Genomic DNA, 10,000 nt, shown 5'->3' on the forward strand with positions numbered 1-10,000 from the left:
TCAAGCACCAAATCGATGCTCTCTAATCTGGTATAGAAACATTAAAAAACGTAAGCAGCATTCATAATATAAAATCATCTAAGAGAAAGGTAATGGGAAAGTACGAATTAAAGTCGGAACACCAATTTGGTGAAGTAGTGGAGAAGCTAAAACAAAAAGTCGCGCGTATTTTTTGTTTCGAAAAATTATCCAGGTTCTTCGAAGATAACAGCATGTCTAAAAATAACCCAAAGAATTTCTGATGTTCTTTTGATGATGAAAAGAACATCTTCAAAGTAGGTGAAGTCCCTCCAGAGAATGAAATACTGGAGAACTGGAGAAAAATTTGGGCAGATGAAAAGGATCACAACTGTGATTCCCCATGGATTAATAGACAAAAAGAAGACACAGAGGAGACCAAATATAGGAAGAGATAAGAAGAGATACGTGTAGAAGATGCGCGATTCACATTAAAAATGTCCAGTAAATGGAAGTTAGCTGGTATAGATAAAATCCCAAACTACTGGCTCAATGTGTTTACAAACTAACACAAGAAGCTAACTTGTTACAATAAAATTATGAAAGAACCACAAACGACCCCAGAATGGCTGGCTAATGGTGTCACATTTTTACTCTCCAAAAATGATGAAACAAAAGTTCCCAAGTACTGCAGACCCATAAGGTACCTTACAACAAAGTACAGAATCTTTACATCTCCCCTAACCCTTACATTCTCATTAACAGCAACATCTTTCCTGATAAACAAAATTTATGAAGACGTGGACCTTATCGATGCAGGGATGAACTGTTAATTAACGGAATAATTTTTGAAGTTTGTCACAACAAGAAAGCAAGAACGCCTTTGATAGCCTTCCTCACTGTTGGATAATAGAATGCTAGGAGATGTCCAAAATTTCGCCAGTAATCAGCAGTTTTGTATCTCACACTACGAAGCTCTGGTAAACGGTATTAATTCTCAATACTAACACTACAAATATAAACGCTGGATAACTCAATATCAATTGTGGAATCTTTCAAGGAGACCCATTATCTCCATTATTATTCTGTTTAGCACTGTTTCCTCTAAGTAAATTCCTGAATGAATCAAATTTTGAATACAAGGTGTATGGAAAAGCAGTTAAACATCTCCTCTATATGGATGACTTGAATCTGTTCGCAAAAACTGACCAACAGCTGCAAGCCCTTCAAACAATTTAGTGATGGCATCAGAATAGAATTTACCAAAGGAAAACTGTCAAACACATGCTACATCACCCTAGATAGAGACACTGAGATAAAAGTATTAGAACCTCAAGTCAATTATAAGTATCTAGCAGTATGTCAAAAAGATGGAGTTAAAAGTTCATTAATGAGAGAATAGAGAAGGAAGGAGTCCTACCGAAAAGTAAGATCCATTCTGAAAAACTAGCTGAATACAAGAAACAAATCTGAGGCCAATAACACACTGGCCATGTCTGTAATCACATACAAGTTTAATATTATAAGCCAGTCTAAGGCCATTAATATTATAAAACAGTATAAGGCGGCGAGCTGGCAAAATCGTTCGCACGCCGGGAAAAATGCTGAGCAGCATTACGTCCGTCTTTACGGTCTGAGTTCAAATTTCGCCGAGGTTGACTTTGCCTTTCATCCTTTCGGGGTCAATAAAAATGAGTGTCAGTTAATCACCGGGTCAATGTAACCCACTCCACGGAAATGGCTTGCCTTGTACTAAAATTTGAAACCAGTATTATAAACTGGTCCCTCTCCGAAATCAACAAAGTTGATATCAAAATATAAATGCATCGAATGCATCACCCAGAGACTGATACAGACCGAATATACTTCCCAAGAAAAGAAGGCGGTCCGGAGACTTTCTGCCTACCTGCAACAAACAAGGATTCTCAGCAAGCTACTTCGGAAACATAAAGATACCAAAAATTGCTCTCAGTAGCGAAAAACACGAAAAGATACCTCCGAGAAATGCAACTAGACGAACCAGTACCCGAAGAAAATATATCCCCAACAGACAAGGCAGAACAAAATGAAATCATAGTCAAAGAAACTAACCGCCTGTATGTTAAGGAGAAATGTGAGCAATGGCTACTGCATGGTAAATACTCGCCGAGAATCAGGGAGCCTGATGTCGATAAAACTCTTAATCATCAGTGGCTGTCATGTTCTGGTCTCAGGCCAGAAATTGAGGGTTATATCATTACTGCTCAGGACGAGTTCATCATGCTGCATATTCGGCGAATATCCAGAGACGATCGACCTCATAATCTCTGGATGTAGCAGACTGGCACCAACAAATGCTATCAAAGCCATGACAGGGCAGCTCAGTAAATAGACTGATCAATATGTCAAACACACAACCTCACTCACAAAAGGAATTGGTGGAAATAGATTTCAGAGGACGGATAGGTCGATTAGATCGACCCCAGTGCTCAACTGGTATTTTATCGACGCCAAAAGGGATGAAAGGCAAAGTCGACCCCAGAAGAATTTGAGCTCAGAACTTAAAGACGGTCGAAATGCCGCTAAGTATTTTGTCTGACGGTACTGCTAAAGTCACCACATTAATAATAATAATAATAATAATAATAATAATAATAATGATAATAATCCCATCACTACCCATACTGATAGTACATAGAGCTGTGTTATGTTTTATTGTGAAAGTTAGTAATAAAATTATGATAGTAAAAAAAAAGGCAGTGCCAATAATTATAATATATATTTCTAAAAATGATCAACGAAACTTACACAGTTTATAAAAAGTAAAAAGTAGAGGTTAAATTATATTATAACCAAGTGGTAGTGAAAGAAAAAATATAACTGTATGTACTATTACAAGTTGTATCTTTTATTGTACTATAACAAGTTATATTTAATCTTTCAAACATTGTGATCGCCATGGAAAACAGAATGGAATAGAAAAATTTTATTAAAATTTATTGTTTGTTTACATCATGGTCATTCATCCGTAATACTCTGTCTTGTTCAGTTATGTGAGATCTAGCGGGTAGCCATCTTGGGAAAATGTTCATCATTTCTAGGAGAGAAGATGTAATTAATTAAATTAATATGAATTTTATTGACCAATCGTTCGCTGTACAAAGTTTGTTGTCAACGCAATTCCCAAGATCTGTAGAATCGGGAAATATAGACGAATCAACTCTGTAACTTAAGCAGACTGTGAAATGAAATATAGTAAGAGGCTAGCACAGACGTTGCGTTGTGTTGCTAAGGCAAAACAATAATACTCATTACTATGTCAGGGAACTGGCTTGAGTTTTGAGGTAACTATAAACGTCTTTCATAGATAAATTAAATCCCCCCCTCTATTGTCCTGTAGTCGGAGGGGATAACTGACGCGCCACATTTTCTATCAATTATTATTACCTCCGCCTTAGCGAAGGCAGAGGTATTGTTTTCAGTCGAGCTTGTTTGTTTGTTTGTTTGTCCGTGGACAAAATATCTCAAAAACCACGGGATGGATTAAGATGAAACTTTCAGGGATGTTTGGCCTCGTGACTGGCACAAACTGATTAGATTTTGGTATCGATCTGGTGCCGGACAAGTATTCTGGATTATTTGTTATATTTACTTTACATGATTACAATCTTACATTGACTTTCACGTCTTTCTCAATTATCTCCCTTTAAGCTGTTTCCAAAGTTTTATTTTTGCTTCTCTGTTATCAATTGTACTCGCGTCTCTATCTTAGTAGAAACTGATGCATAAAGAAATCAAACTACATAATCAAACGGCAGTAAAACCGTTCAGAAATTAAATAACACTAACATATTTTTATAATATATATATATTCTACATACATATTAACACTTTACAGCATACTTACATATATACATAGATCTATACTTCGATCTAAAACAACAGGAATACTAAAGGAAGGCCGGAATTTAAGAGAAGAGAAAGCCAAAAGGTCTCATGCTATTCATTTAAAAATTCCTTTGAAACTATTTTCAATGGTGAATTTGTTAACTTTGGCTTGTATTAGATAAGGATAAACTATTTATTACTGTTACTAAATTTTCTACACCCACCTTCACATTCCATGACTACCATTGGGATCGATGAAATACTGGACAAGGATTCTGGATTATTTTTTCGGTTTTTTAAACTTAAATTTTGAGAGCGGTCGGATTCATTTTTAGTATTTTCATTTGTGAGGGCAGTCGAGTTTATTTCAGATATTCTCATTTAAAAAATCATCTTTGACTAATCGTTGAGAGGACATTAGTGTTGCCTTGGCGGAGGTTTGCGGTCTCTGAGTGCGCTTGTTATTATTATTATTAGTAGTAGTTGTAGTATTAGTATTATTGAGTGAGAGAGTTGCGCATAGCAACAAAGTGACACTGGGGTAAAATATACGAAACCCAGTATACCCATCATGACTACCCGTCTGATAAGTGTACACCAAGCAAATGCATCACAACCATATGTGCACAACATAGTGATCTCATATCAAAATAAACATCCCATGACCTTGCAGGTAGGACCCAGCTAGAATTTTCTTCAGGTCGAGTAGTCCATCCTGTTCAAAAGGTCCCATAATAAGGTTTGTTTAAGGATGATAAACGAAACACCTAGTTTTCTGAGGTGAATGATTCAAACCCCAAAGAACTCCTCTCAGCACATGACTATGATGCTCCCCCAGAGATGCGTATATTTTCAGCCACTAAGGGATAAGCTCAACTGGTTAAAGATAATCAACTGACAAGCAAATCTGTGTTATTAAGCAGAATATTTGCTGCCGCCCATCTTTTACACCAAGACAAAGCATGCATATGATAATACTTCCTTTAGCAGAGAAGCGAGGCAAATCTTTCTCTCTCTGCTTAGTGGCTGTTAGGGTTGTGCGTTGGACTTGTTTGAAAGATTTGAAGACAGGCACTTTCCTATCTGGCCAAGCGCTCACCAATTTCTTCAAATATCATTTGAAGAGGAGAGTGAGAGGCAGAGATGTAAAACTGGTTAGGCTGAATGGATTCACTTTGAGTATGCTTTTCTAAGTCGGAGGAAAGAAACTAGAAGATGATACTTCCCATGCCTAGGGGATGACAGAATAATCCGGGACCTTTTGTGTGAGGGTTATCCCAAATTACCCTAAGTGGACGACTCTCTATTTGGGATTCTATTTATTTATTTATTTTTCTAACTTCTATTCATATATCGTTTTGTTATATGCTGGAGATTTTCCCCTTGATCCATGTAAGTCCCATTTGTCTTTGTGTGTGTTGTATCTCGTCCTTTGATATTGTCCTCCATGTTTTGAACCCAATAAAAGAAATCATCATCATCATCATCATTTCGTCCGTCTTTACGTTCTGAGTACCGCCGAGGTCGACTTTGCCTTTCATCCTTTCGGGGTCGATAAATTAAGTACCAGTGAAATACAGGTCGATGTAATCGACTAGTCCCCTTCCCCCAAATTTCAGGCATTGTGCCTTTAGTAAAATGAATTATTATTATTATTCTTTATTATTATTATTATTGTTCAGTAGTTTTATTTTTATAACGTGCTTTCACTTCACTACCGAGCGCAGCTCTGTGCGCCTTGGGTATGTGCTGTGGTTTGCTGTGGTGCTCTTATGTTTACTGTATTGAAAGTGTTTTGCGTAGAATGTGTGCAGTACCCAGTAGTGCAATTTTCTGTATGTTATATATATCTGTAAGTCCTGGTGTTTTTGTTATGTATTTGTCTGAATATTTTTTTATTATACCTAAGGCACCTACTATGATAGGAATTGTTTCTGTTTTTAGATTCCACATTCGAGTTATCTCTATTTCCAGGTCTTTGTATTTTGAAAGTTTTTCCATTTCTTTTAGAGAAACGTTGTCATCTGCTGGTATTGATACATCAATTAGAAAGCATTTTTTTTCTTCATGATCTTTGACAACTATATCTGGTCTATTTGCCTTAATTTCTCTATCTGTGTGTATTGGCATATCCCAGAGTATGGTTGCTTTCTCGTTTGCTGTGACCTTTTCTGGCGTGTGTTTATACCATCTTTTTTCTGTTGTTATTCCATAGTGTTGGCATAGCTTCCAGTGTATATAGGTCCCAGTTCTGTCGTGTCTGTGAATATATTCCTTCTTAGCCAGGACTGAGTAGCCACAGATAATATGATTTATTGTTTCTTCTCCATCTCCACATATTCTACAGTTACTTGTTATATTTCTTTTCATTATGTGTTTTTGGTAATTTCTGGTGGGGAGGCTTTGGTCTTGTGCAGCAATTAAAAATCCTTCAGTCTCTGCTTTGAGTCCTGAGCTTCTCAGCCATTGCTGGGATTTTTCTCTGTCTATTTCTTTCGCATTTAGTTTAGCCCAGTATTTACCATGTCGGGGCTTTTCTTGCCATCGTTATTATTATTATTATTATTATTATTATTATTATTAGTAGTAGTAGTAGTAGTAGTAGTAGTAGTAGTAGTAGTAGTAGTAGTAGTAGTAGAACAGCAGCAGCACCAGTAGTAGTAGTAGTAGTAGTAGTAGTAGTAGTAGTAGTAGTAGTAGTAACTTCCTCTTCGGTCAAGCCCTTAGCGATTCATTCCGATTCTATTTGGAAAGGAAAGTGAGGGCAGAAAGAGAAGTACTCTCCTCCGGCGAATTTGTTATTATGTGAGGAGTGGCTGGGTCAAAGATGGTTAAGGTAAATGGACCTACTCTAAATATGCACCTGTTGATTAGAGAAGAACAGTTGGGAGAGATTTTTGCTGCCTTAAAGAATAGAATATTAGTGATGGTGGAGCTTAGTATTAGTAGCGAAGGTTCCAGGTGCTTGCAGGACATTTAAAGGGGCAGGATGGAGATGCAATATATGATTTTTTTTTTATTGTCCCTCTTGAAGAAGATAAGATTGAGTATCATCCACTTAAAGAATGGTTTTGAGGTTCCTGCTCATGGAATGATTTCAGATTGAGTAAGAAGTCATACAGAATCGTGTAATTATAATAACTGATCATCATAAATATTAATTTTTCACTTAATCTCAAGAGAGTTTGATCACCTAGAAATAGTCTAATGGTTTCTTCTTCATTTCTTAGTGGCAAACGCCAATTAAAACTCGATTGAAATTTCAAAATTTCAATATATCTAGATAAATATCTATGTTTTTCTATCTATCTTCCTATCTATCTATCTGTATCTATCTATCTATCTATCTATCTATCTATCTATCTATCTATCTATCTTTCTTTCTTTCTTTCTTTCTCTCTCTCTCACTCTCTTTCTCTCTGTGTGTATATATATATATATATATATATATATATATATATATATATATACATATATATAGTATATATACATGCACACATACACACACGTACACACACACACACACACACACACACACACACACACACAGAGGAGAAATAGAGAGAGAGAGAATAACGATGGTAGCCACAGTTTTGTTGTAATGATATAACGAAGAAAGAGATAATGATAATAACGATGATAATGACGATGATGATGATGAAAACGATGATGAGGAGGAAGAGAAGAGAGAATCAGGAGGGTTAGGTGGTTCAAGGGGTGGCTGAGAGTGAGAAAGGGAAACGGAGCATCAGGAGAGGAAAAGGGTTGCGAGGAGAAGAAGCGGTAAATTTGGCTTAAAATTTCAGCTCAAGGCCAGGAAATTTCGTGGAGTGAGTAAGTCGATTACATCAACCTCAGTATTCAACTGGTAGCAACTTTATCGACTCGGAAAGGATGACAGGCAAAGTTGGCCACGGCGGAATTTCAACTGAAGACATTAAGTTGGAAGAAATGCCGCTAAGAATTTTACCAGGCGTGCTAACAATTCTGCCAGCTCGCCACTTTCCTTATCAATAATATTTATATATAGTGAGTATTTAAGTAAAAGCCAGTTGAGAGATGGTTGGAAAATGTATTGTAAGCTGTAACAGTTTACAGCTCCGACATCAACATGGAGTTGATAAAAGCGCCAAAGCCAGCGGTTTCAATAAAGGTAGGATTCTATCGAAGTCACTAAGCATTATCAATGGAAAACCAAAATGTATAACGAAACAATCAGGAAGACAAGAAGCGTAAAGGAAAGTGAATGATTTTTTATTGTAAAGAAAACACATTTCGGATAAAAGAATAATCCGGAAGAGACAAATTAAAGGAAAAGATTGAAAGAAGAAAATACTTGAAATAAAAATGGTGGATGACTCAACAGTGTGTTACAGTTTGAATGTGATCAACTGGATGGTGCCACAGATACAGCGACAGGAAACGAGGAAATCTCTCTCTCTCTCTCTCTCTCTCTCTCTCTCTCTCTCTCACTCTCTCTCTCTCTCTCTTTCTCCCTCTCTCTCACACACACATACATACATAAATACACACACAAACATATATGCTTATATATATATATATATATATATATATATATATATATATATATATACATACACAGATATACATACCCACACGCACGCGCACACAAACACGCACACACACACACACGCACACACACACACACACACACACACATGCACGACATCATCTTCATGTGTCTCCCACCGATAATGGAGAAGGAGGTATTTTACAACTGCGATATATATATAAAGGTTTTATAGGATACTTAAGAACAAAGAAACGGCTAGTGACTCCATTGTAAGCTTTTTTCAACAATTGTACAGAATACAGAAAAAAATACACGCAGATAGGTTTAGCAAAGATTGGAGCGGTAAGCTCATGTTTTTCATGAAGGACAAACAAATAGATTTAGCGTTAAAGCGAAATGAATATACGGGAGAACCTGAGAGGAAAAGAATAATGTGAAAAAAAAAGGGGGGGGGGGAATATTTATGGGATCAACGAAAAGATGGGGACTGTGGTTATAAACTTTTGTTAAGAATATTTCTAAAAGTCACTAAGTATAGTCATAGGAGATACTCAGACTAAGAATGAAAGATTTAGATGTAGCTATTTGGGCGCAGACGATTTGATATGACCGACTGGACATTCAGACCGCTTTTGTGACAATAATGTTTGACACCAGAGGCAAACACACACAAGCGTACGCGCGCTCAGAAATATGCATTTAATGAATTGTAAAAATCCAATAAATTTGTGGTGGATTGAAATGGTGTGATTCTCTCTGATATAAACAGATTTGACTGTACCAGTACTCGGCTTGTACCCATTTTCAACTGAGTAGACTCGAGCAACGCGTAACGAAGTGCCTTGCACTAAAAGACAATGTACCACTCTGTCTAGAAATCAAACGAATGACCTTATGACCCTAAAGTCAACAGCCTAAAGAGTTGGGAGTATTCTTTTACTTGTTTCAGTCATTTGACTGCGGCCACCTTGAGAACCTTTGCAAAAAGATCAGCCAGGAAATAGAAATGTAGAAAAAAAAAAAAAGACTCCCCCAAAACGTGGAAGATAAACCGAAGAACAATTGCAGAATTTAATGGCACCGTTGGCAGCTATAAAACGTGAGAAAATGCAAAAAACATCTTGCTGTATAGAATATTTGAAATATAAAGCAGTTAGCAATCTCAGGAAGAGTTTATATTTTGCAGAATATTATTTAATGATTTTTTTTTTAAATGTAAGGTTGTTAGTCACATATTTCAAGAATGGCGCATATTAACAGTTACAAAATGGCTTCGATGTATTATTTTTTTAGAAAAATTTTATTATAAAACGGTGGAGGAGGATAAGGAAGAGGAGATGGATTATGATTATGATGAGGATGATGATGATGATGATGAGGATGTTGATGATGATAACGACGTCGACGAAGAAGTTCATGAATGTGTGCTAGTGATGGTGATGATGACGTTGGCGACGATTACAACTGCTAAAACAATGATATAATTAAGATGAAAAAAGAAGAATAGTGATGATGAGGAGGGGAAGAGGAGGAGGGGGAAGAGGAGGAGGGGGGAAGAGAATGAGGAGGAGTGATGTTAATAAACTTCTCGATTGATTAAGTTGGTGTTGTTGTTGTTGTTGTTCATTTCGAATATCCTAG

This window comes from Octopus bimaculoides, chromosome 2, assembly GCF_046866305.1.
Source record: "Octopus bimaculoides isolate indiv1 chromosome 2, ASM4686630v1, whole genome shotgun sequence".
In the NCBI taxonomy this organism is placed as follows: Eukaryota; Metazoa; Mollusca; class Cephalopoda; order Octopoda; family Octopodidae; genus Octopus; species Octopus bimaculoides.